General features: G+C 35.5%; 1 protein-coding gene and 1 pseudogene across 5 annotated transcripts in view; one reads left to right on the top strand and one right to left on the bottom strand.

Annotated features, from left to right (window-relative positions):
- VTI1A (vesicle transport through interaction with t-SNAREs 1A) overlaps positions 1–26,342 on the top strand; it is a 407,429-nt gene that overhangs the window by 119,093 nt on the left and 261,994 nt on the right. The window lies entirely within an intron of this gene.
- LOC114035443 lies at positions 15,776–16,237 on the bottom strand (annotated as a pseudogene).

Below are 26,342 nucleotides of genomic sequence, written 5' to 3'. Positions count from 1 at the left end.
ATATATGCTACACTTACAGTGTAATTGGCCTCTTTATATCCTATTGTAAACAGATTGTAAAGCCCATGTGGGCATGGCTTATATCTTATGCATCTTATGCATTACTCAGTAGATGCCAAGTAAATATTCGTTGATGATATAAGTATCATAAATAAATAACATTTAGCAAGGCATTAATATGTGTTTTGATAAACATTTTAAATATTCAAGGAGCATCAGAAAAATACTACATCAATAAGGAGGCCACCTAAATAGCTAGAAGATTATAAAGGAGCAAGCCCTTGAATGACTTCAGGAAAAATATATTTACTATTCTTCATCTAGCTGTTAAACTAAAGCAGTCATGTGGGAAGGAACTGTTTCTTCTCCTCTCTCTACCTGTGATGACATCAGCTCTTAAAATTATTATTACAAATAATACGCTATTTATGTAAAAAGTTAAGTGGTTTTTCCTCAACTCAATATAGTGTTTTATTGTTTCTCTATTTATTATTGTGTACACCTGGCCACTAACAAGACTTATTTATGTCCCAAATATCAGAAATGCATACCAAAGGTAAACTGGAAAGAATGTTCCAATTTTCTACATCCAGTATTTTTTGACTTTACTTGAAAAGTACTATAAGTTTTGCAGCTATATTACTTTAAAGATCTCCTCTGCCCTTTGTCCTTTTGTTGGGGTTGAGAGTGGAGAGACAATCTGTTCTAATATTGGGCTTTGGAAATATTGTCTTCCTTTGAATATTCGATTTTTCTTAGTTCTCCTGTTACTAAACTGAGGGAACTCTGCTTTTTCGTTTCCCAAATTTTAGATAATAAGAGAAGCTTATCAGACTGCATGCTTACCATAACACTAAGTCTCATTGGTTGTCTTCTGCTAGAAACGTTTTTTCCCATAAGAATGCTCTCCAGAGGCTTAAATATAGATACCTCTTTGTAAATCCCCACAATTACATACTAACGTTCATTGTAAATGTTAGCTTATTCTTCTGACTGTGACCTGCCATTCTTAGAATCATAGATTTAGTTGTAAAGAACTTTTGAGGCCATTAAGTTCAAACTCTCACCCGTCCCCCTCATTTTACAAATATGGAAAGTGAGGCACAGAGCTGTTAAATGTCTGGCTCAGAATCATACAATTAGTTAGTGTTTAAAGTGGGGTTTTAAATGCAAGTGTTCTTGACTCCAGATCCTATGCTTTATCCAATACTCCATGCTGAATATTTTTCTTTATATTTTCAGGTGTCAAAAATGAGGTTTCAAAAGTAAAGTGGATACGGTACATTCTAATCAGTAGCAGACTTGAGAGTTAGACAGATTTTGAGAGTTAGCCCCATTAATTATTTTTTTTCCTTGTAGGAGTTAGAGCTGAAAAGAACTTTAGAGATTATCTACCCTACTCCATTATTTTACTGATGATGATCTGAAGCCTATAAAATTTAAGTGATTTGCTTAAGGTCAAACAGGTAATAATTGGAAGAGTTGGAATTTGAACCCAGATGATCTGACTTTGAATTCAGTCCTTTTTCCATTGTACCATGTTGCACTCTTGATTCTGTCCTATTTCTAACCCACCATTCTAATTCTTGCATTCTGGTGTTGTCAATTCTGTAGTTTTTCCAAGAAAAGCATTAGATAAACTTGACTGGTACTAGTAATGTGATTTGAATAGTTTACATCAATATCAATTTAATATAATATTTATTAAATACCTGCTACAAAGTTTAGTGCTATGATGCACTAAACTAGACTTTAGGAACATTTAGATGAAACAAGATATAATCCCCACCCTGAAAGAGTTTACAGTGTTTAGAGGGCATAAAACATACATAGAAGCAAATATGATACAGTTTTGGGAAAAAAAATGATACATGAATTGGAGTGGTTCAAATTATGGCTATAGGGATTAGAAAAATCTTCATAGACTGGCACAGTACTAAGGAGATGTCCAACAATTCAGGGAGTGGCTAAGTGCACTGTGGTATCTGAATGTAATGGAATATTATTGCATCATAAAGAATGATAACTACAAAGAATTCATAGAAGCATGGGAAGAGTTATATGAATTGATTTAGAGTGAAGTAAGCGGAACGGGGCAAACAATATTCATAATACCTATAGCAATGTAAACCAAACAGCAATGTCAGAACAAAACAAAACACTGAACACTGTGTAATTTAAAATGACTAAATTTGGTCATGTAGAAAAGTTGAGAAAACGTATTTCCATCACAGAGATTGTGGCTATGTGTGTGTAGAATATTGTGTATATTCTCAGATAGTTGTTGGGTTGGTTGGTTTTGTTGAACTGCTTCTGCCACTTTTTCTTCTTTATTGTGTCTGATATGTCACTGGGTAAAGGATAGAAGGATAGATTTGTAAATGAAGATAATGTAAAAACAAAACATGAAAATAAGATTAAACAGAAATTTTAAAAGAATTAAAAGCTTCATGGCAGAGATGGCACCTAATTTGGGTCTTGATTGCAAGGAGAGATTTCAGTAGTAAATTAATTACAAAAAATTGATTCAAACTCCTTAGTCTGGCACTCAAGGCCCCCTGTAATCTGGTTCAAGCCCCCTTTTACAGCCTTATTTTGTGATACTCCTTTTCATGTATTTGAGTACACTGTTTTACTTCCTATCTCTACTACTGTACTAATCTCTCCTCCCTCTGTGCCCATTTTGCCGTATCAGGGTGCTAGAATGGGAGAGAGATTGAGGGGAGACTCCTACCCTGTCCTCCTGATCCCAAATCCTCTTTGACATAGTCTCACAACACTTTTTGTCAAATAGAATCCTAATGATGCCCCTTCCTTACCCTTAATGGCATTTGATTTGAGCTTTATTGCATTTGTAGCTCTCTGTATGTTTTAGGTTTCTGGGAAATGATCTGACATTCATGTTTTCTTTTGCAGTAGCTGTTGTAGATATTTTCATAAATGTGTGCAAACCAATGCTTACCATATGCATGAGGCATTGAGGTATTACTGTTAGTTTCTTGACCACTACCAAAGCTAATCAGCTTTAAACCCTTTCACTAAAATGACTTTTTGATAAAAGACTAGATGCCAAAAGTTTTTTTTCCCTTTCTTTAATCAACTGCTTCACACATAATAGTTGAACCATTATGTATGGATGTAGTTGAATAAATGCACAGTTGATCTTAGTATTTGATTTGTGTCCTCTGGAAATTAGGGCTGACTTTTTTTTTTAACCATCCATTTGTAAGAACACCAACATGCATATAGTAGAATAAGATTCAATTCAATGTAACGAACATTTGCTGTGGAGTGCCTACTAGGTGCAAATAAGGTACTGGGGATACCAAAATCAAAACCCAAAAACAACCCCAATTTCAAGGAGATTACATGTGCCTTACAATGGGAGGAGGAGGGTTACAATATGTACACAGATGAACAAATACAAAGGAATTTAAGGGAGGAGAAAGCAGTAATGACTGGGAGGACCAGAAAAGGTCCAGCTGGAACCACCTGAGCTGGGACTTGAAAACAGCTGGGGAGTCCAGGAGTTTGGGATGGGGAAGGGAGTGGGGTTCCAAGGATGGGGAAGGGGGTGGGGTTCCAAGGATGGGGAAGGGGGTGGGGTTCCAGGCATGGGGGACAGATAGCCAGTGTAAAGTCCCAGAGACAGAGAGAATGAGAAAGGGTGTGTGAAAGGTCTTTAGGACTTTTTCTCTGGCACCCAAGGTACTTCGTCTCAAACCAACTTCTATATCTATCTGCTTTGTAAAATGTACAGGCCACATTGATCAGGTTCCTCTAGTCTTGCTTCACATCCCTATACTATGCCTTCACAGAAGGGGACACTGGAGTTATTCCTGTGCCCTCTACCTAGGGGGCATCCACAGTGATAACTTTGAATGTCATTGATTTATGGTGACCTCTGGCTATTGGAAGTATAAAGGCCATTCCCTGTCATCCAGGGCTCTATCCTCTTGGAGGAAAGCAGAATCCTTGGAAGGACTGGTACTTCATAATACTTGCATTGAATTGCAAAGATTGCATGGTGTGATCATGGAAGGATCCTGTAACATTTCTCCTCTCTGACCTGGGCCCCAGCAGTAAAGGCTTACAGGATCCAAATTTGACTGAATGAAATGCCTGGAGGAGTAATATTGAATAATTATAACACTGAACAACTTTTTAGTTTATTAAATAAATGATTGTTTAGTATATCACTTAAAGAGATCATTTCAGTTGTTTTTACAATGCATTAAAGTGTTATAGGTTTTGTGGTTATTTACCAGTAACTTTAATCAAAAATTTAGCCTATTTTCCTCAATAAAACTTTCATTTACGTGATAAACTATCATACCCTAATTTATGTTTTCAACATTCAGATTCCTCGTTTGCACTGATATGCTATCTTGGTGACCATTATTTATGTATTCATGACAAAGGGACTATTCCACAGAATTAGACAAACCTGTAACAGAATTTTGAAACTAGTTTTGACCTAAGAATTTCCATTTCATTTTTTCCCACAATTGATCCTACTTTACCATCTTTATGAATCCCTTCAAAATATGTTTTCATCTTTGACCAAAATATATTGTTTCTTTTGTATTGACTGCTCTGTGCTGGGTACCATGTAGTAAATCTATACTATGTTATATTTGCTTATAATCTGATGATTTCTAAAAAATATATTTCAGGCCCTATTATATGAAAAAATAATGAAAGTTTATACCATATTTAAAATATTTCCTAGTGCCCAATTCAAGTTGCATGCATGCATGCATTCATTCATTTAATAAATATTTATTAAGTGTCTGTTTGTTATAATATACTGGTAGAGGCAGATGATATATAAGAAGTCCCTGTACTCAAGAAACTAACAGTCTCATTCAGGGATAAGTGAAATAACTGCCCAAATAAATATAAAACAAAACATTATGTTATATGTGTGTATGTCCATATCTATATCTATCTATCTATTTATCTATCTATCTATCAGTAACACAATAGAGATATAGAGTATTCTGAAGTTTCAGAAGAGGAACAAATTCTATTGGATTGAGACTTCATGGTTGAGCTGGAATTTTATATAGTCCTTGCAGAATAGAGAGGACTTAAATTGGGGGAAGGAATTCCAGGTGGAGGGAAGAACATGGAGAAAGTCCCAGAGTCTTGGTGACTAGTGGAATAGTGGTACCACCAACATAAGTAAGGTCAGTCAGCAGGAGGAAACAGGTTTGGTGGTGAGGTGGGGATTTTGGTTATGGGTATGCTGAGTTTGAGGTGTTATCATAAAATCCCTTTGAAGGTGTCCAGCAGACAGAGATGTAGGCAATTAGGAGGTCATTAATGACATTTGAGAGAACAGTTTTAGTAAAGTGGAGGCAGTAAAAGCTAATTTGCAAGAGCTTAAAGAATGAAAATCATTGAAAAAAGAGGAATAAGTAGCACTAATGTTTATATAGCACTTTATATGTATGATGTTAATAATAATTAATTGATTAATATTTATGTAATGCTTACTATGTGCCAGGCACTGTGCTGTGTATGCACTTTATAAATACTATCTCATTTGATCCTCCTAACAATGCCAAGGCAAGCAGAGGTTAAGTGACTTGACCAGGGTCACACAGCTAGGAAGTGGGTAAGGCCAAATCTGAACTCTGAACTCAAGTCTCCCTGACTCCAGTTCCAGCTATCTATCCGTTGCACCATTTAGTTGCCTCAGGCTCATTTGAGATCTTATTTGATTCTCACAATAACTTTCTGAAATAAATACCATTATTATCCCCAATTTATAGATGAGAACACTAAAGCAAAGAAAGCTTAAGTTACTTGACCAGAGTCCCATAGCCAGTAAATACATGAAGCAGATTGAAATTTAGGTCTTCCTAACTCCTGATACAATACTCTATTTACATTGCTGCCTAGGTTCCAGTGCAGACCTTTCTTTTTGCAAGTTTGTTGATGAGAGGAAAGTTTGGAGGAATAACTTAAGTCTGCAGAAGGCTGAAACTTTACCATGTTTATAGGCTGCCCTTAATTTGTAAGGAGGTGATGGAAAAAGAAAAGATTGAAGTTAGAAGAGAGATTGATAGCTAGGTGACTCAGTGGATAGAGCACTGGTCCTAGAGTCAGAAGAACCTTAGTTCAAATCCAGCCTCAGATACTTACTATCTGTGTGACCCTGGGCAAGTCACTTAACCTCTGTTTGCCTCAGTTCCCTTGACTGTGAACTGGGGATAATAATAGCACCTACCTCACAAGGTTGTTGTGAAGATGAAATGAGATACTTGTAAAGTCGCACAGTTCTTGGCACATAACAGGTACTGTATGAATACTAGTTATTATTGTCACTGATAATTATTAATATATTGAGATAATTGCTGGAGCAAATTTCTGGAGGGAATGAAATGAAGAGGGCAAATGGAAAAGTTAACCTTGCCAAGGAGACAGAAGAAAAAGTGCCCAAAAGTAGAGATTTTCATGGAAAATGAAAGTTGAGGTACTCTGCTGGTGTAGTCTTCAATAATTTAGGGTCATTTCCATAGTGAGATATATCAGAGTAGTATTTTAAGAGTGATTAGTAAATGTCAACAGTAAATTGTCAATTCACAACCAAAGCAAAGTGATAATAATTCCACTTTATATGTCTATACATAGTGTTCTGTACTTATTTGGGTGTTCACATCCAGCAGCATCTATGATAGAACAAGCACTCTACTTGTGAGGGGTGAGGAGAGACCTGACTGAGAATCCCAGCTCCAACTTTTCTTAGCCATATGACGATAGGCAAATCCTTAACCTCTCTAAGCGTCAGTTTTCTCATCTGTAAAAGGTGGATAATGATACCCATAGTTTGTGAAACCCAAGTGAGATGATGTATGTATCATGCTTTTCAAACTTTAAATGTACTAGATGCATTTATTATTTTTTAACTTATATGCATAAATCATATATATAATTTATTATTATTATTATTATTAAATATACTAAATGCAACTATTTTTTTTTTCGGTACAGTGTAAACACCTTGAGGACAGAGACTATTTTTGGCCTTGTCTTTTTTATTCTTAGGACCTAGTACAATCTGGGACCTAGTTGGTCCTTATTAAATACTTTTTGAATGAATGAATAAATGAATGCTTCAAATATGTTGATATGATCATGCTGTAAGCATTAATATTAGAAATAGGTCAAACTCTGCCGAAGAGGTTATCCTCATTGATCACATTTTGCTTAGTCATTTTAGTTAAGAAGACTTTAAAGACCTTTGTGATAACATAGCCCCCATGCCTACATCAGTAACTCATTCTTGTATTTTCGATAACAATGATTCACCAGTAAGTCAGTTATTACTTGGGCAGTTCCATGAACTGAAGGGTTCACTTGTATTCATGTCTCTCCAATCATGGATATGTGAGAACCTTAGATGTGCCGAGTAAAAAGAGACCTATAAGAATATGTGGAAAATCATATTCAAGGGGCAGTGTTCTCACAATATCTGCCCTCATATGACTGTTCCCCTTCCTTTGACCCTCAGTTTTAGGGGGTATTGACAAGAAATAGTGTTGACTTGAATGCATTTGTGTAGCATTAGTTATTTGGATGCTGAACAATATTTTAAATGCGGAGTAACAACTTGGAAACATCAGGGGGTTTTCTCTAATATTAGGTCATAAATTAGGTGTTTGTAAGCAGCAAATTGAGGTGTGTATGTGTTTGGGGAAGGAGAAGAGGCCTTAGTATATTTATGTGTCTAGTCACTGTCTCAGGAATGTCACAGTGTTCACTCCTGTTGTCCTAACTGCTTTTGTGGCTAGCTGCATTCCATGGAGTTCTGTCTTTCAGGCCCATGTATTTACTAACCATTCAAGCCCCTTGTGGTATTCACACACAGATTATGTAAAATAAAAAAATACATTATTAAGGCTGTGGGTGCTGTGAATGGATTATTACAATTTGCCTATCATGGTAATGGCACCTGTTAGAGGTGTGATACAAAAGGCAGTGACAGGCAGGGCGATTTAGTCATTGTAGCCATTGTACTGTCTAGCTGGTCAGTTCACCAGGCAAGTACAAAGAAACCAGTGTTAAAGCAAAGCAGGGGTGGGTAAGCTTAATAGAGAGAGCTAGTTATGTACTGAAAGAGACTTTTGGTGGAGGGCTAACTCCCAGGGGGCAACTTAGAATGAGTTGAAAAGAGTGAACAAAAGTACAAAAATGGTACAGGTTTTCCTGTTTCTGCTCTTAAAGTGACAGGCAATGCATAGTGGCAGTACTTTCTCCTGTGTTTTGAAATTCCATTTGAAAAAGAAGCAGTCAGGATCATATGGTACTTAAGTATACTGTATTCTTTTCTTTCCTTATATGCTAAATATAACATGACAAAGTTGGATCAAACTAAGGACACTTACTATTATACTTTACCATAGTAGTTTCCTTGTCTACTTTTGAATGATTTTTGTGTCTGTTATCATCAATGTATTATTATCATCAAATATTGTTAAGGGCCTGAAAATGCATGTATGCTAAGGGTTAATGTTAGACTGAATTATATTAGCATAGTAATATACTTCTAATGGTAACTCACATTTATATAGTATTTTAAGGTTCACAAAATGCTTTGACTTTCATTTAATCTTCACCATATCCCTACAATAACATAATTTTTATGTTACTGTAGTCTGCATTTTACAGATGAAACTAAGGCTAGGTGAGGTCCCAAGGTTATATGGCTAATACCTCTGAGTCAGAATCTGAACCCAGGTCTTCATGACTCCAAGTCCAGTGCTTTATCCCCTTCCCTGTATAGCTTATCATTACTGGTATATTAATTTTTTTCTCTTTTAAAAAATGTTGTTTTTGTTGGTGATTTTGCTGTTTAAAATGGCCCTTCTTTTCCTGACATCATCATCATTATACTAAGGAGCCTTCTCTCTCTCCCTCCAAGACAGCCATCCCGTATAACAAATACAGTAAATTCTTGTCATTTGTGGTAGTTAATGTTCTATAAAGTCACTATTAACACTGAATTAGCAAATACTGAACCATTTCTCCAACAGGAAATACAGAGTTAGATTTCCCCAAGCCTCTGGTCACAGCGTTTATTTTAGCACTTTCTGGAGATGTTTCATGTACAGATTGGTGAATTTTCTCTTCTTTTTTCAGGGTGTACCATATTGTTTACTTATTGACATCGAATTCATGGCCAACAACACTATATTCATACCTGAATGAAGCTTATCTAGCACAAGTATTTTCTCCATAAAACATATCACAGCCTTTTTGTGCTTAGGAGCACCAGAAAGCACTTTAACATTCTGTTTGGAGGCCATTTTAAACAGCAAAATCACCAACAAAAACCACAAAAATGCAAAAAAAGTGGCAATAAATGGATTGCAAAAAGTGATTCTAATTTACAGTATGAGAGTGGAAAGAAGTCAGAATGCATCACCTTGTTCAATCTCAGCTGAGAATGTGCGGGGGTCAGGTGATTCAAATTTTTCTCTGCTCCACCCATATCAGCAAATAACTATGAAAAAGCCTTGAATAGTGATTTTGGAGTTACAAATAATTTTAGTGAATAGGTGAATTCACAAGTACAAAATGTGCAAATAATGTGGTTCAGCTGTATTTTTTTTTTTGGAGTGAAAAAAAATCAGCATAGTTAGTCAATTTTGGAAAAGTCTAAAAACCTGTATAATAGGTAATATTAGTGGACCTTCTCTACTCCTGGGGGGGGTTTAGTTGGATGTGTCCACTCATATCTTTTCACTTGAGTCCTACTTGATCTTTGTAATTTTGTTCCATTCATTTGAATTTTTTAAGTGTGTAGTTATTCTTTCCATTTATATTGTAATTGCTGTGTATATTGTATTCTTGGCTTTGCTTACTTCACTCTATATCAATTCATATAGATATTTACTGACTTCTCTATATTCATCACAAAAATTATTTCGTATTCCACAGTAATATTCCATTTACATTCATGTACCATACTTTATTTAGTCATTCCTCAATTAGGCTTTGTTTCCAATTCTTTGCTCTCACAAAAAGTGCTACTATAAATATTTTGGTGTATATGGGGACTTTCATCTTATTGATGATTTCCTTGGGTTGTAAGCCCAGTATTGGAATCTCTGGTTCAAAGTGTATAGACGTTTCAGGATCTGAGTTCAAATCCAACCACAGACACTTGTTTGTGTGATTTTGGGCAAATCACTTAACAAACAGCTGTTTGCTTTGATCCACTGGAGAATGAAATGACAAACCATTCCAGTATTTTTGTCAAGAAGACCCCATGAACAACATTGGTGTGCTATGGTCTACAGGGTCATGAAGAGTTGGACATGACTGAACAAGAATCTTAGAAGGAAGGCATTAGCATTAAAAGGAACGTGGAAAAGTGTTCTTCTCCATTTGCTCCTTCTTCTTTTCATCTTTTCTCTTGTGATACTCTAGATCTCTGGTTTTTACAAATTTGTTTTCGTATTATTTTATCCAGTCCTATTAAGTATCTGCTTGGAAATTTTATTGTTATAGTATTAACAGTACAAATTGCTTTTGGTAGTATTGTCATTTTTTATTATATTGACATAGCCTAGCCGTGAACACTGAATTCCTACAACTATTTTAGTTCTTTATTTATTTATTTTAGGTGCTATGTAAATATTTATTCCCTTCCCCTTGCAGAATTATTTTCCCCCCAATTTAGTTATTTATTTTTAGTTTTCAATATTCACTTCCACAAGATTTTGCGTTCCAAATTTTCTCCCCGTCCCTCCCCTTCTCCCACCCCATGATGGCCTGCATTCTGATTCCCCCTTCATTCAATATGTTCTCCCTTCTATTCCCACCCCACCCCTATCCCCTTCTCCTTCTGTTTTCCTATAAGGTAAGATAGATTTCTATACACCTTTGCCTGTGTATCTTACTTCCCAGTTGCATGCAGAAACAATTTCTAACATTTGTTTCTAAAACTTTGAGTTCAAAATTCTCTCCCCTCCTCCGTCCACCCACCCTCATTGAGAAGGCAAGCAATTTGACATAGGCCATACATGTGTAGCCATGCAAAACACTTCCATAATAGTCATATTATGAAAGAATAACTGTATTTCCCTCCATCCTGTCCCAGTCCCCATTTATTCTATTCTCTCCTTTGTCCCTATCCCTCCTCAAAAGTGTTTGCTTCTAATAACCCTCTCCCAGATCTGCCCTCCTTTCTATCACCTCTGCCTCTCTTATCCTCTTCCCCCCTACTTTCCTATAGTATAAGAGATTTCCATACCCAATTGGGTATGTATGTTATTCCCTCCTTAAGCCAAATCTGATGAGAGTACAGTTCACTCATTCCTTCTCACCTCTCCCTCTTCCCTGCCACTGTAAAAGCTTTTTCTTGCCTCTTTTATGTGAGATAATTTACCCCATTCTACCTCTCCCTTTCTCCTTCTCCCAGTACATTCCTTTCTCATCCCTTAATTTTCTTTTTTAGATATTATCCCTTCATATTCAACTCACCCTGTGCCCTCTGTTAATATATATTCCCTCCAACTACCCTAATAATGAGAAAGGTCTCATGAGTTAGAAATATCATCTTTCTATGTTGGAATGTAAATAGTTCAACTTAAATAAGTCCCTTTAGATTTCTCTTTCTTGTTTACCTTTTCATGCTTCTCCTGAGTCTTGTATTTTAAAATCAGTTTTTCTATTTAGCTCTGGCTTCTCAAGAATGCATTCAGTTCCTCTACATCATTGAATGTCATTTTTTTTCTCCTCATTGATTACATTCAATTTTGCTGGGTAGGTGATTCTTGGTTTTAATCCTAGCTCCTTTGACCTCTGGAATATCATATTCCAAGCCCTCTGATCCCTTAATGTATATTCCAAGCCCTCTGATCCTTTAATGTAGAAGCTGCTAAATCTTGTGTTATTCTGATTGTGTTTCCACAATACTTGAATTCTTTCTTTCTGACTGCTTGCAATATTTTGTCCTTGACCTGAGAACTCTGGAATTTGGCTATTATATTCCCGGGAGTTTTCCTTTTGGGATCTTTTTCAAGAGGTGATTGGGGATCCTTTGAATTTCTATTTTACCCTTTGGTTCAAGAATATCAGTTCAGTTTTCCTTGATAATTTCTTGAAAGATGATGTCTAGGCTCTTTTTTTGATCATGGCTTTCAGGTAGTCCAATAATTTTAAAATTATCTCTCCTCGATCTATTTTCCAGGTCAGTTGTTTTTCCAGTGAGATATTTCATATTGTCTTCTATCTTTTCATTCTTTTGGTTTTGTTTTATAATTTCCTGATTTCTTATAGAGTCCTTAGTTTCCATGTGCTCCATTTTAATTGTTAAGGAATTGTTTTCCTCAGTGAACTTTTGGACCTTCTTTTCCATTTGACCAATTCTGCTTTTTAAGGCATTCTTCTCCTCAAGTTGTTATTTCTTTAAGATGCATCTTGTAATTTAATCTATAGAAGTCTTTTGTGTGCTTTGGAAGATCATCCCCAGATATTTTATGTATTTTGTAGTTATGAGTAATAGGATTTCCCTTTCTATCATTACTGAAACTTTGCTGAAGTTATTGTTTCAATATCTTTGCTCATTCTTTAGGATTTTCCAATTACATCATCATATTATCAACAAATAAGGATAGTTTTATCTCTTCTTTACATATCTTTATACTTTTAAATTCTTTCTCTTGTCTTATTGCTATTGCTAGCATTTCCAGAATCATATCAAATAATAATATTGGCAGATAACTGTATGTAATATATTCTGATTATTCTTTTCATTTCTTCTGGTTTTGTTGTGATTTTACCTTGCTCATTTAGTATTTTATTTATTTTGTTTTCTGCTCTTTTAAAAACATCAGATTAGCTAAGTTTTGATCAATTTTATTTGTCTTTTCTAAGAACCAGCTTTTAGTCTTAATTATCATTTCTGTGGAGGTTTTTGTTTCCAATTTATTTATTTCTGTTCTAATTTTTAATATTTCCTCTTTTGTTTTTATTTTTGGTTTCTTTATTTTAGCTTTCTAAATTTTTTCCCCTGAGGCAATCAGGCTTAAGTGACTTGCCCAGGGTCACACAGCTAGTGAGTATCATGTGTCTGAGGCCAGATTTGAACTCAGGTCCTCCTGACTCCAGGGCTGGTGCTCTAACCACTGAGCCATCTAGCTGCCCCTAAGCTTTCTAATTTTTTAAAGTGTATATTCAGTCAAATAATCCTCTTACTATTTTGTAAATATATGTGTATAGGGATATGATTTTCCCCCTGAAGTCTGATTTAGTTACATCACAGATACTTTGGTATATTATTGCATCATTATCATTATTTTTTATATAATTATTGTTTCTATGATTTGTTCTTTCACACACTCATTATTTAGGATTGCATTGTTAAATTTTCATTTGGGTTTGTATTTTTTGTTTGGAATCCCTAAACCTATGACTATTTGTGTGTGTGTATGTTATGGTTTGTAAATGATATATTAACTATTTCTTCCTTTTTACTTTTGTTTGCAATATCTCTATAAATGGTTAGTTTTTGTAAAAGTTTCAGATGGTTCTGAGAAGTATGTATAGTCTTTTGTTGTAACATTTAGAAGATACTATAAGTCTTTTAACTGTAGTTTCTTTAGCAATTTGTTCAATTCCGTATTTTTGCCTTTTGCTTTTTTTTTTTTAGAAAGCAAATATTTATTTATTTTTTAGGCAACTGGGGTTAAGTAACTTGTCCAGGGTCACACAGCTAGTAAGTATCAAGTGTTTGGTCTGAGACCGGATTGGAACTCAGGTCCTGCTGACTTCAGGGCTGGTGCTCTATCCACTGCGCCACCTAGCTGCCCCAGCCTTTTGCTTTCTGTTAGACTTATCCAAAACTGAGAGAGGGCTATTGAAGTCTCCTATCACTTTTGTGTTACTGTTTATGTCTTCTGGTAGCTCAGATATTATTTCCTTTATGAATTTGGATGCTAAGGCATTTGTCGTATATAAATTTAATACTGATATTGACTTGATGTCTATACTTCCCTTTAGTATAATGTAGTTTCCTTGTCTGTTCTTATTTTTTGATCAATTTTCTTTTGTTTTTGCTTAGTCGAATAGGATGATTGCAACTCCTGCTTTTTTATGTTTACTTGATTTTTTCCTGTACTTTCAATTTATTTTGCATGTCTTTGTTTTTCACATGTGTTTTTGTAAGCAACAAATTGTAGGATTTTGGTTTTTTTTTATCCTGTCACTCTTTTTCATTTTATTGGGTTGTTTAATCCATTCACAATTAGAGTTAGGAGAGTTAGGTTTATATTTTCTTCTATCTGTCTCTAATATTGGGTTTTCTTTAAGTTTTGTTTTTTTTTTCTCTTCTGCTGTAAATGCACTACTATGTTCCTTCAGTTATTTTGCTTTAATATTTTTTAAGTTGATTATAGTCTTACTGGCTATCTTCCACTCACTACTGCTCTCTTCTTCTTGTCTGTTAACCCTTTCCCTTTTGGATTTTGTTTATAAGTTTCTTTTTCTTTCCAGGTTTTATCTGATTATATAATTCTCCCCACTCCCACCCTTTTCCCTCTAGGTCAAGTAAATTCCTCCTTCTCTTCCTCTTCAAGTGATCCTATTGTTAGATTTTTAAATTTCTATTTTTAGCACCCCTTTCTGCAAATGATTTCTCTCATTCTCTTCATTATCCATCCTCTCTGTCTACTCTAAATCCTCATATTTTTGTTCATGATGCTTATTATTATCTAGCCTCTCTATTCTCTGTATTCTTCATGAAATCAAATCTTCCAAGGTATCCTCTCTAGGCCCTCCCTTCCAGGCAGATTCTGCCACTGATTTGTAGATCTTGCCCCCACCCCCAGATTCCTCTTTTCCATTGAGCCTCATTCCCAGAACAGTGCCATTTCTTGTAGATGTCAGAGAGGACACTCCCCCATGATAGTCCCTTCTACCTCTACCATTTCCCTATTATGAAGCCCACCACTTATGTGTATTCTCCTCTAGTTACCTTTTTTTCCCCATTTGCCTCAAAATCTCCTCCCTGGGTCCACGCCCCTTCAGCTCTTCCACATACCAGTTGCCCCTAGGAATTCCAGCTCCCCTTATCCCAAGGTAGAATGAGTGGACTCTTCAAGCACCAAACCCTTTCAGACCACACCCAATATAAGGTACCCATCTTCCTTAACAGATTCTCTCCTACCATCAAAGCAAGGCCTTTTTTATTTCTCTCACTTTTTAGTCCTTGCCTCCTCCTCTTCACCCACTCCTCTGCAAGTCTCTTACTGAAACCACCTTCCCTTGAAGGTTACGTAAGTGACTTGCCCAGGGTCACATAGCTTGTCAAGTGTCTAGTCTGAGGCCAGATTTTATATATATATATATGTATGTATATGTATATATACATATATACACACACACATATATACACACACACATATGTATGTATGTATATGTATGTATATATATGTATATATGTATATGTATTTATTTATTTATTTATAATGTATGTGAGAATGGAGCAAGGTTCGGGGGGAGAGAGAGAGATCATTATGCCTCTCTTCTTGGTCATAGTTTTTCTCTACCCATCCAATTTCTCAAACATCCTCTGGAAAAAGTGAAGGAAAAGGAATTGATGGGAGTTGGAGAAAGAAAGAGTGTTTGAAGGATTCTAGCCCACAGCTTTCTCCAAGAAGGAAAATGAGAGAGCAGGGAAAGGGCATTCCATAGGGAAAAGGGATCTGAATGAGTGTGTATTTTGAAGCAACATCTCCCATTGGGGTGGGAACCTCTGCTAAATCCATCTCCTCCAGGACACTTCATCTTTACCCTATAGTAGATCTGCTTGTTCTGTGGCCTTTAGCACACTTTTCTTAGAGGTATGCTGGACATCACCATTCATCAGAAATTCATCCAAGATGAAGTCGGCCTTCTCAAAGTTGAAGATTCTGTCGAGTTCACATATGCTGCAAAAATATTTGTCCAGGATCTCCACATATCATTGGATCAGTTCTAGAATGATGAGCTCATTATCTTGGCACTCAATGGCGCAGTAGAAGTAGAGACTGGCATATCTTTTACAGACAGCTTTGAGGTCTCTCCACTCCAGGAAGCTGCACATCTTGGGCTTTCTGGTCAGGATGACCTCCATAAGCTCTTGAACCATCTTTTTCCTCTCCTCGTCTGACATAGCCAGGTATCATTTCTGCAGCTGCAGCCTCCCCAGCAGGCTGAACAGCACCATGAACTACAGCATCCTGCAACCTCTGGCATACATCTGGAAGATGTATATTCTTTAGGTTGTCTTTATGCATCCTGACTTTGAGATCAGTATGTTTTGTTTGCATAGTGAACATATTTTTTTTAATGTTGGGATTTTTCCTCCCCTTCTTCCAGATTGCTCTTTACTTCTGTATATGTGCATTCTAAATATATTGTTCTCTCCTTTATTTCTTTGGTGAGACTTGTCATTATAGATTCCATTTTTTTCTCTATTTTGCCCATTATTTTTTCTTTGTACTCCATAAATTCTCCTCTAATAATTATCATTTCTCTTTTGAATCACTCAGGAACAGCATGTTGTAGTTCATTGTTCGCCTCCCGTTCCACAGAGTCCTCTGTCTCATGTAGTGTTGGTTTATTTCCCTTTGTTTTGCAATGTTTATTTGTAGATGTCTAAACTTGTTAACTAGATCTGTAGGCCATATTTCCTTTTGTTGTTAGTGTTTTCCCTGTTGATTTATCTGCTTGTGTTCAAGGTCTTCGAGTTTTCTTCTTCCTGAGATCTTTGGTCATTTAATTTTTTATCCCTCCCTTTATTTTCTATTATTGGTCCCTTCTTTGAGGACTAGACCTCTAAGCCACTGGGCAGTTTACAGTTCAACAGCCTAGGTCTTTGCCCCAAGTGACTTTGGGGTAGATAGAACTGGCCCTAGCTGGATGCTGAGTACTTTTCTTCATGCTTTGTGGAGCATTTTTCAGACTCATTTCAATCCCACTCCCTTCTCCCCTACTCTTCCTGGTATCTTCTTTAGCTCTCTCTGTCCCTCTGTTCTCTGGGCCAGCAGCAGCAATTCAGAACTTTGCAGCACTGGTGCTATGTAGTGCTGGCTGCGTGTCATGGCCTCCAACATGCTTTTGCTCCTGAAAGGCTCCTGGCAGGCTCCTGGCTGTTGTGTAGCAAACTTCCACAGTTTGGAGCAAGGTCTCCACAACACTTGAAAGAGAAAGGGGAGGATAGGAGTATGGGGTTGGGTTTTGTTAAAAGCTTGTGTGTTTGGATAGAGCATTGGCCCTGGAGTCAGGAGGACCTGAATTCAAATTCGGCCTCAGACATATAACACTCACTAGCTGTGTGACCCTGAGCAAGTCACTGAAACCCAATCGCCTCGCAGGAAAAAAAAGCAAAAAGAAGAAGCTTGTGTGTTGAGTCTTTGGGTCTGCTAGTACTACTTACTACTATGGAGGACATGGGGGGAGGGGTGCTGAGTGAGCTCAGGGTCAGTGATCTCATAGTTTTGTTTTGTTTTTTTGACTTTTTTTTGGATTCTGGGTATCCTAGACCTTGAAGATAGAAGAAGTTGCTTTATTTTTGGTGCATAATTTCTGTTTGGGGGAGGTTTGAGAGGTGGAGGGATCAGAGAAAATGTTTGTTCCTCCATCATCTTACTTACATGACCTGGAAAAACTATATTAGTGTTATTAATATTAGTAAGTTCAATATTGGTAAGGTATTCTGATGAGCTATAATTAAATACTGACAATTTGTGAAGCTTATAGATAATGAACTGGACTTGGAATCAGAGAGAACACTTTAAATACTATTTCAGTTGCTGGGCAAATCACATGCCCTTCCTTAGCTTCAATTTGGATCTCTGTAAAATAGGAATAATGGTTACACCTACCTGACAGTGTTATATTCATAAGAATGGACCGTTTTCCAAGCAATAAGGAAGAAGTAAATTGAGGGGCCCTCTATGTTAAAACATTGTATCCTAGGGTCATTTTAGAAAATAATCAAAATCGACTTCCAGCTATCTCCTTGGACTTCAAGTATCCTTACTGAACACAAGCAACAATTTTCTATTGGGTGTGGCACCTCTTTCTGCTAGCCTTTAGCTATGGTTTTAATCCCTTTTTTATCCCTTTCTACTTATTTAAATCATGCTTGTGGGATTTCCAACAAATTGAACTTCATAGGAGACAAGAAATGTCACATCTACTTCTGACCTTTGACCTTATGCATGTTTACACACACACACATCTGAAAATTAGCATGTTGAACTTTTTTTCTTGGAGGGAGCAGTCATGGGAGATTTATAATGGGAGGCTTTTCATTTAACCTAGCCTTTTGAAAATAGAACTGTGAAAATTAGTCATACCTTGATTACTAGAAGCTCCTCAAAGGCCTTAGTAACATAATATTATCCCCATTTTGTCACACAAATAGTTTTAATTGTAAGGCATGCATGTACTTTTAGGGACTCTAAATTTCTACTCATGTAGAAAATATAATGCAATTGGGAGTGAGCCCAGATTTAATAAAAGGGCCACACAGAAGGGAATGTGTACTACAAAATGTTGATTCCCATCTCTGCTTTAGTATAAATAGTGTTTCAAACAGCACTAGGCATGTTGTGCCATTGCCCTGAATCACTTAGTCAAGGCTTTGGCCATTGGCCCAATTAAGTGGGTGCGCCACTTACAAGTGTGCCAAGTCAGTGGATGCACTTGTAGTGATATTAAAAACATGATTTTCTTCTTTGTGTGTCAAACATCCATTACAACTTATTACTTTCCATTTCTTCAGAGCTTTGACACCTGAGCATACTTAACTCCAAAGGAGTGGCATTGTAAAGAAAAAAACTTACTGTAGAATAAAACAGTAAAGTATGTAGTGATAATATCACTACATAGGTAAGAGTGGATGTTCTGTTCTACATGGTTTCTTTTTCTGCCTCCAAGAAAATACTTTTTAATCTGCATATTAGCTTTGGGTAGGGGAAAAAGGGTTTGATTTCAGGGATAAAGTTGGAAGAAGAAGGTAGAGCTTGTTTGGTTATGTTTTTCAATCTATCATTGGGCATTGTCTATGAGAGGGATTAATTCAATGAAGAATGGCATATAAAGAGTGAGCATACAATAGTAGTTGTGTTTAAGCAGAAAAATGGTATTAGGTTGGGTTTTTTAGAGAAACAGAAATAGGATCAAAGATTGATATACCTTTGCTTGAGGGCAAAAGTTACTTCTGATAAAACCACCTGAGCCTTCTTGAAGGTTAAAGGCAGGCTTATGACTGTAAACCTGTGTGCTCATCAGAATGTATTGGGAGTCAAGTTCTCTGTTTGTATACAGTATATAAACAGTAATAGGGATAAATGCTGCCTTCACAAACCACAGTAATTACTTCTACTGCTGAAGAAACCCAGAACATGAACAAAAATATCATAGGGAAGCTATTTCTAACACTACTGCTGCTCTTTATGGCTAAGTAGTGGCCATCTTTTCCCTCCTAAATTATGTGTTCTTGTTTCAAGCATTTAGATGATGCAAAACAGATTTTTTGTGGCAGCATTATTGCTTATGGCCAAAAAAGCATTCAAAGAAGCTCAGTACTTCTTCCAAAATGCCATTTATTCTGCACTTTTAAAGTTGTTTATCTTCAAAAGTTATCCCAATATTTAATACAGAAAATGCTAACTTCTGTGTTTTCTTTATATAATTTGTTATTCAATATATCATATTTATCACTGTGTGGATGGAAAAGGAAGTTTTGAAATAATTAAATGAAAATTTTCCCTCTTAATGAAAAATGACCAATGTTGATATGATAAATATGAACTTTATCTTCTCTTTGTCTGTTACACTATTAAGTCCCATTATTTCCAAAGAAGGCCTAGTCCATTAATATTAGTAAGTTATGTGATTTTTTTATTATTTCATTTCAACATTAAAATTCTTAAAATGAGTATTTTATTGTTAAATATGTAAAATCAGAATGACCGCATAGTGTCAGCCTGCCTTTTCTTGTTCTGTCTCATCTCCCCATCCTTCTTTCCTATACCCACCACTCCCTCCTTTCTTCCTCCTTCCACCTCCTTACAAACAACTGTGGTTAACAAAGTAGGAAGTCAAGACAATTATTCTTATAACCATAGTAAAAAGGACCAAAGTAAACAAATTCACAATTTCTCATTTTCAACATCTCCATTTTACATATCCTATTATTATGTCACTTAGTCTTTGGGTAACCACTGGTGATTTAGTTGCCTAAAAATGGCTAGTGGTTTTTAACAATAACATTTTTCTCCTCTGGGCCTTAAGACTTAAGCTTTAAAATTCCTTATTCATAGACTTAGCTTGTTTTAGTGCCATCTATTGGTATATACGTTTACATTTGCATTAGTTGGTGTCTGTCCTCCTTTATCTTCAAGTCATCCCCATGTTTAATCAAGAAAACACAAACTTCTGTCAGTGCCAAATTCTGTCAACATTTTCTTGAAGGGCAGATTTAGAATATGAGTTCATTTTCATCTATTTTAGTTGTTTCTGAAATTATATATAGAATGCATGTATACCTCCATTCAATTTCAAATAAAAGGTAAATCATTACTGTACAGGCTAATTCTTGATATTGCAGGAATATTTTCAGTTAAATCATGAGGTCACAGAATTGAAGTTGAAAAAGACTTCAGAATCCATCTTGTCTCACCTGTACCTGAATGAGAATTGCAACATGGTCCAGTATAATGAATCTAGATCTGAATTCAGAGAATCTGGACTCAAATTGCAGCTCTGCCTCCTTACTACCTGTGTGATCTGGGTTGAGTCACATCACCTTTCTGTGTCTCAGTTTCCTCATATGAGTGGGTTGTACTATATGACCTCTATAACCCCTTTCTGCTCTACATATATGATCTTTTAATCTCTGACAAGTGACCTTTTAGCCTTTTGCTTGATCCAATGAAAGGAAACTCACTATTTTCCAGGGTAGTCCATTTCATTTTTAATAATACTAATTCATAGGTTTTCCTTATTTTGAACCAAACTCTTTCTTACTCTTACTGGTTCCTCCTGATTCTACCCTCAGTGGCCATTCAGAAGAAATTGAATTGTTCTTCTTCATAATAACCCCTTCATAATAACCTTTCAAATGCTTTAGGACAACAATCATGTCCCTTCTAAGTCTTCTCTTCTTCTGGTTAAACATCCCCAGTTCCTCATATGCTCATGAGGCTATTCACCATTCTAAAAAATGATCCTCTGGACACTTTCCAATTTAGTAATTTGCTTCCCAAAATATAATATACAGATGAATATAGCATTCCAAATGTGGTGACTTGGGCATTGTGTATCAAATGGACTATTGTCTTTCACTTTCTCTATACCGTAAGGTAATATTAGCTTTTTTTTTTTTTTTTTGCATATGATAGTACAAGGTTGACTCCTAATAAGTTTTCAACACATTAAAGTCATTTAATAGTTTTCAAATGAATGGCTATCTAGCCAACCCTAACATATTTTGTTCTTGTAGAACTGATTTTTTGAATCCCAGTATAAGACTTTGTATTTGTCCTATTCAGTTTCATTTCATTACATCATAGATTTTATAGCTAAAAGGAACCATTCTGGCCAATTATTTTAGCTTATTAAAATCTTTTCAGATCCTGGCTTTATCATCCAGTATGTTAACTATTCCTCTTAGGACAGAGCCAAACATAGATCGTGGGAGAACTCTATTAGACATCTTCTAAGTTGACATTGAATGACAATGACTTCTCTTTGGATCTTGCCAGGTAACCAAGTCCAAATCTATGAAACTATACTATCATCTACCCTCCATCTCTCTAATTTGTCTATAGGAATAACATTAGAGACTTTATTAACCACTTTCCTAAAATCTAAGTAAACTATATCATTCTCCTGATCTACTAGTCTCGTAACTCAATCAGAAAAGGAATTTAGGTTAGTCTGGTATGACCTGTTCCTGATAAAAGTGTGCAAGCCTCTTTTCAACACTATCTTTTCTAAATACCAGTAGTCATCTTTTAAAATGATATATCATAGAATATTGCCAGGAGTTGAGGTCAAGCTCACATTTCTCTCTATCCTCCAATAGTTTATAATCTTGTGAGAAGCAAGTTATGAAAATTTAGATGACAAAAATTTAAAAATATTCTAAAGAATGAGCATATGGAAAGAAAGAAGAATGTGGCCGGAGAAGAGAATATATTGAATGCCAGTATGTATTTTCCTTCTAAAATCTGGTGAGTCAGAGTCTATCTGAAAGTTGTTAACAAAAAAAAAAAAAGTAAAGACAAGGAAAAGCAATAGTGTCTGGCTACTGCTATTGGCCATATAGAATAGATATTATCATAGACAGAATGAAAGACCAAACAATCTCAATAATTATGAAGAACTGAAAAAGTGAGGACTTCTAAAGGATTGTGTAAATTTAGATGTCAAAATGCTCAGTCTGAAAAAGTTAGACTTATTGCTGATATTAAAACTTCTGAGTCATTAATATATAAGTGGTATATTGTGTGTTTTGGGCAGCTAGGTGGCACAGTGAATAGAGCACCAGGACTAGAGTCATGAGGACCTGAGTTCAAATCCAGACTGACACACTAGCTGTGTGACTCTGGGCAAGTCACTTAATCCTGTTTGCCTCAGTTTCCTCATCTGTAAAATGAGCTGGAAAAGGAAATGGCAAACCATTCCATTGTCTTTGCCAAGAAAAGCTCAAATAGGGTCATGAAGAGTCAGACATGACTAATCGACAAAACAAGTATATTTTATAAACACAGTCTCATAATTGTTGGTAAACATAGTTCTCCCTTACATTTAACCATAACAGATGGCAGTATTATATAAATAATGGGAAAAGCACTGGATTTAAGTCCTAGCTGTGTCACTTTCTAAGCATAGGTAGGCCCCTTAACCTCTCTAAGCCTCAATATTTTAATCTGTAAAGTGGGAATGATAGTTGTACCTACCTCACAAGATTCTTCTGAGGATAAAATGAAATTGTAGACATAATGTTTTATAACCACAAAGTATGATAACTAGGCAAATGTATGTTAACTAACTATAATGATAGAGTACCAAAAAGTTTTTTTTCTTTACCTTTTATATCCCTTTTAGACCTCCCTTTTTTACTTCCCATATTTCCTGGGCTATACTAAGTGCTTCTGGTGCTATCTTACTGTCTTAATGCCTTGTTTTAATTAGGAGGTTATTTGCCCTTACATTGTGTTTTGTTGATTTTAGAAAAATAGAGTTTAAAAGCCAGTTGGTCTTGGATGGAATGAAATTAAAAACCACTATTCTGATGTCATGAAAGAAAAATGAGCTGGATTTGACCTGAGAAGTGCATTAAAAAACTTTATAGGGCTCTTAAAGTGGCTTTTGCAGTGTGTGCTAACCTGAACTAAGTTGGAATTGGGTGTTAAACTTCTCCACGTTTATCTTAGCATTATAAAAATAAAAAAAGGCTAAAAGCAACAAAAAATATGCCTCTGGAGAGGTGGTTGGCTTCCAATAAAAGTAGCATTATTCCCACTCCCCTTTAACAATTGTAATTTGTGCATTTTTACTATCAACTCTTCAATTTCTTTCAAATTGTCTAACATAGTTAATTTCTACATTAAGCAATATTAAAACTACTAAATATAGAAAAATCACTTCAGAATATCATACATTTAGGAATTGCTACACGTTGACTCAATAGAATAGAGTATTATATAGTAACACATTTTAAAGGTCAGATTTGGGCTCCTATGCTAAATGCCCACTTAGAAATGAAGAGAGTGAAGGAGGAAAAGTTATGTTATGAACAGAAGAGGTTTATAAATAGTCCTATTTTCTGACTAATAATTTCTCAAGATAGTGAATAGGGCGTAGTGATCCATGAAAGATAAGATCCCATTTGTGCTTGTATTAGCTTTGCAAGTCTGTGTTTCTCACATAGGCTGCCTTTATGTAGGCCCACCCCACCTTTTAATGTATGTTCAACACCTTTCCTCAAGCATCCCTATTAACTTCCACACACATCAGCACTAGGACCCTTTAATCACCCTGCTACCCCTTCTCTCAGCGCTTTCCTACCTTTCATAACACCTTCTACCTACTTACAGAACATAGTTTCTGGCAATGATTAAGGAATTTAGTCCAGCCCAAAGCAGTTATAAGGCTTCTGTGAGCATTTTCCCTTTAAATTTCAGCCCTTTGCCTCCTTATTGTCGCCTTTTCTATATTTAGAATATTGCAGTTTAGCGTTAGACCTGTATTCTACATAAAAAAAAAATCACATTCTAAATATCTAATTTTTTTTCTTTTAAGAAACCAAATGAAGCCAGTAGTCTTTGTTTAAAAAAAATCTTATTTGTGAAATAACAATTTTTAATAGTAATATATTAGTATTAAGTGACCAAAGAATGATAAAGATGCTTTCTAATCAGACTCCACAATTGCCCTATAAAAGAGGGTTTAAAAAAATCAAGATATTTAGAAATCATTCTATTACCATAAAATAAAATGCACATTACTTGTATGTTTATTATTTATATGCTGTAAACATTTCTGTATATGATCATATGTATATACACATATATAGCATAAAATTTATATATCTACTGGAAAACATTAAACCAAAAGAAGAGAGATTTTGACATTAGAAAAGTCTCAATTTCTGGTTTCATGAGAATTGAAACATGTGTTTCCTACAAGATGATGAATTATATTTTTCTTCCTTTTTATAGACATAATGCATATAGGGATTGAAGGGTAAAAGACTTAATGTTAGGGTGCTATTTAAGTATAGATTTTTAGTTTTCATGAAAAGGTATTTTTGTACACAGAAGTAAGTAAATATAATTTACTCTTCTACTAAAATACTCTTACCATATTAGGGCTCACTTGATAAATCATCCCAATTTACACACTTTATTAGCCTCTAGAAATTGAGAAGGGATGGATAGACTGAAGGATGGCCATTGAAGAATTTACCCAGTCATTTCTAAAAAATATAATCAAGTAAATAAGAAAATTTTAAACAGAGAAAAGTATCTATACTGATTAACTATTTAAAAATCATTCATTTTCCTGAACTAATTAGCCACTCAGGACTTTTCCAATTCTTAAATTATATGCTTCTGTACATTATTTTATATAGATCTTACTGTGCTTCTCTGTATTTGTCTTATTCATCATTCCCTATAGGATAGTAATATTCTATTACATTCATGTACCACAATTTCTTTAACCATTCCCTGGTTGATATGTGTATCTAGTTGGTTTCTAATTTGCTACAACAAAAAGTGCTTCTGTAAATATTTTTGTTTTGGATGGGTCCTTTCTTTTTATCATTGGTCTCCTTTGGGTATATGTCTAGAAGTGGGATCACAGAGCCAAAGGGGATGGGTATTTTAGTCACTTTTTAAAAGCATAATTCCTGGGGCAGCTAAGTGGTGCAGTGGATAGAGCACCGGCCCTGAAGTCAAGAGGACCCGCATTCAAATCCGGCCTCAGACCAAACACTTGACACTAGCTGTGTGACCCTGGGCAAGTCACTTAACCCCAAGTGCCTGAAGAAATAAAAATAAATTAAAAAAAATAAAAGCATAATTCCCAATTTTTCCCAGAATGTATAGATCAATTCACAGTTCTACCAACAGTGTGTCTGTCTTTCCACAAACACTGATATTCCTTAAACATTGTCTGTTCATCTCTTTTGACATCTTTTCAAATTTACCAGATATGGCTAAAGCTTAATAGTTCTTTTTTTATTTGCATTTCTCTTACTGGTAATTTGAGGCAATCTTTGATATGTTTATTAATACAAATTCTTTTGAGAATTGTTCTTATCCTTTTATTACCCATTTGAGGAACAGCTTTTGGTCTTTATATCAATATTAGTTCTCTCTATATTTTTTATATCAGACCCTCATGAGAGATATTAGATGAATAAATGAATGAATAAAAGGCATTTCAAGATTGCTGTGTTCCAGGCATTGTACTCAGCACTGGAGATACAGCTAAAAAAGAAAGACATTTCCTGCTTTCAAGGAGCTTAGCAGGGACTGACAACATATGTAGGAGAACAGTGGCCAGAAAGGGAAGTTTTGACCTAGGAAGTCACTAGAAGTGGAGCCATAGGACATCTTCATTTCCCTTTCAGAAGCTATGCTATTGTTGATTTGAGTACTATTTCCAGAGAAAGAAATAAAAAGGTCAGAGGGGAGTAGAATAGTAACGTGCATTCTACCACGATGGATGACGTGAAGATGGCCTGGCTGGATATTCTGTTCTTGGCCTGGCCAGATATAGAGGGCTTATATGAGTTTGTGTTCACTTTCTTACAA

Source organism: Vombatus ursinus, unplaced genomic scaffold, assembly GCF_900497805.2.
Source record: "Vombatus ursinus unplaced genomic scaffold, bare-nosed wombat genome assembly UNPS02009205.1, whole genome shotgun sequence".
Taxonomy (NCBI): domain Eukaryota; kingdom Metazoa; phylum Chordata; class Mammalia; order Diprotodontia; family Vombatidae; genus Vombatus; species Vombatus ursinus.
This window is presented reverse-complemented; position numbering and strand designations above follow the sequence as displayed.